Raw genomic sequence first — 3,197 nt, 5'->3', positions numbered from 1 at the left:
AAAAAGGAAGGAAGGAAGGAGAAAAAGAAAATTATAATAATATTACGAGTTTTTGACCGAGACTACCAGTCGACCTCAGATAATTCTCTGACCGCGCGCTCTACGCATAAAACAATTCAAGGTATAAAAAAATGTTAAATAAAAAAGTTGTAGAGAATTTAATTCTCTACAATATAATAAATATTAATTGATAATAAAATCCAAATAGCGTAAAACCCATAGAAAACGAGATATTTGCAAAAAATATAGAAAAAAAAAAAACGATTTTGTGACCTTTGACCCCTGACTTTAAAACTTGCGACCATCCAACGCTGACTTCAGGCGTTCCCGGATTGATTCGAGACCCAGATCGTGGTGTAGGTCGACGTTCCTGCCGAACCACGGTGCTCCGACGGCTAACCTGCAAAAACATGCTTGGAGGGTTTGGAGGGTTCCGGTGGTGAGGCGGCGCAAGGTGGCTCCTGTGCACCCCTCACGATGTGTCTCCCGAGACGACGTCCTGCGGAATCTTCCCGGGAATGGAATCCCGTCCTATTCTCAGGACGGGTACCGGCGCGCACTCCCCAGCGTAAGGGTTTGGAGGGTGCCTATGTGGTTGCGGGCCGCGTGAGCGAACACAACACTCGCGTATGTCATAACGAGTCATATACAAGTCTTGTAAAGTGTCACCTTATTCCGAAGGGACATTTTACTCCGCTTATAGATCATGGGGTAGAGTCTGCCGAGGATAAACGCGGCGCGATCGCCGACAGACTTAATGTCGGGGCGGAATGTCATGGATGCAACTAGGATAACTCCCAAGTACTTGACCTTCCTGTCCTAAGGTATGGATTGGTGGGGTGTGAAATTCCTACGCCTGTGCGGGAAGAGATACGGCTCGAAGAGGAACATGTCATAGCGTACGGGAAATATCGCGAAGTTCATTTTAGAGTCGAATGGTACACGAAAATTATTCGAGGAACCCAAATAAATTAATTTGCTAGTTTACATATTATAATTTCAAGGATTTCATTGAATTTTATCTTCATATCGCGACTTGTGTTATTGAAGTTGATGCATATTTATTTATTATAAATAGCAGTATATAGATTATATTAAGTTAGTTCCGTTGCTATTTATTCAAATAAAACCGAATTTGTTTTTTAATTATGCCTACAAGTAATATCTAGTTCCAAAAACTGATACTGATTTTTGGAACGAATGAAAACACTCGCTTAGCAGGATAAAACATTTGATATTATTATGATAACACGTATGCACAATTCAACTGAGGTAGTACGAGGAGGGATCAAAAAGTAGTGACAACGACATACTAAGGTACTTACGGTAGGCAGTGGCTTGGCTCTGCCCCTGACATTGCTGAAGTCCATGGGCGACGTAACCACTCACCATCAGGTGGGCCGTATGCTCGTCCGCCTACAAGGGCAATAAAAAAAAATTAAAAAAATATATCCTTGGCAAGAAAAAAAATACTGACAGGCATAACTCAGATAGTTCAGATATACATACATATTTGTAATATTAATAAAGAAAAAAATCTTCGATTCTCTTTTGTTTTTTTCTGAATGCAGTCATTTGTTTGCTTCGTGTCGGAAGTCGGAACGTGTTCTCGAAAATGGAGAAAAACGTGGTGCGAGCCGTTATTAAATACCTCTGTTTAAAAAAAGTTAACGACGCAAGATATTCCTTGCGATTTGGTAGCAACATTAGGAGAGTCTGCTTCGCCGTATTCCACTGTCGCAAGGTGGGCTTCTCAATTTTGAGTAGGGAGAACGAGCACGGAAGACGAACATCGTTGCGGTCGTCCATCGACGTCAGTCACCCAAGAAAATGTTGCGAAAGTCTGGAAAATTGTATTGAGCGATCGAAGAGCTACCATCCGATACTTAATACAAGAAACGGGCATTTCTTAAAGAAGTATTCAATCCATATTGAAACAATCTTTGAATATGAGAAAAGTCTCCGCAAGATGGGTGCCGAGAACGATAACCAACAGTCAGAAACAAAATCAACATTTCGAAGATATTGTTGGACAAGTTTCAAGAAGATTCTGAAAACTTTTTATCTCGTTTTGTAGCAATGGACGAAACATGAGTCCATCATTTTGATCCCGAAACAAAACAACAATCTTCACAATGGAAACGGCCATCATCACTGATCCCGAAGAATCGTGTCGTGGCATCGGCTGGTAAGGTTATGGCCTCAATATTTTGGGACTCAGAAGGGATATTGTTGATTGATTACCTGGAACGTGGAACCACTATTACAGGCTAATATTATGCAGCTTTAATTTCCAAGTTAAGGAATGCCATCAAAGAGTAAAGGAGAGGGAGACTTCGAAGGGGCGTGCTGTTTCATCACGACAATTCACCCGCGCACAGGTCGGCAGTTGCAACGGCAGCCATTCAGCAAGCTGGTTTCGAATTGGTTGACCACCCCCTTTATTCACCAAATCTGGCGCCTAGCGATTTTTATGTGTTCCCCAAACTGAAAGAATACTTAAGGGGAAACAGGTACAAAGACGATAACGAAGTGATGGATGCCGTGAAGAGCTTTTTGCAGGACCAAGACAAAACTTTGAATTGGATTGAAGCCTTGGAAAAGCGCTGGACTAGGTGTGTAGAGAGACTCTGAGAAATTGAATGTAGAAAAATAAATTATTAAGTTATCAATAGTTATTATATTCTATCTCGTTCTCACTACTTTTTGATCCCCCCTAGTAAGTATCGTTCTCCGAGCCCCTTGGAACCACCGACAGGTCTTGGAATTTAACGAATGCTACGTCGAGGCCCAGTATTTTTGCAGACACGTCGTGTTGTATCGTGAAATACTACTAGAGGATTCACCTGGGATGCACCAGTGTTCTCTGTACATTAAGTAGTATGAGTGAAACGCTATTAGGGTATTCGCCGAAGAATGGTCACCGGTGCTCTCAGAGTATTAAACTAGCGTACAGCGACTGACTGCTCGGCTGAACTGGACGTTTTTACGCGCGAAAGTTTCTGCCATTTGCCACAAGATCTGTTTTACCACAAACAACAGATATGAATGAGTAAGCTGTGAATTTATTTACGCTAGCTCTCTTATCGTGGCCGCTGTGAAACATGACCTTGATCCAGCTCATGCGGGGATCAATCATTGTCAACGCCTTGGAAATGTCCTTGCAGATCCATTTGGTCCACATACACTAGACGCTG

This window comes from Bombyx mori, chromosome 16 (assembly GCF_030269925.1).
Source record: "Bombyx mori chromosome 16, ASM3026992v2".
Lineage (NCBI taxonomy): Eukaryota > Metazoa > Arthropoda > Insecta > Lepidoptera > Bombycidae > Bombyx > Bombyx mori.
This window is presented reverse-complemented; position numbering follows the sequence as displayed.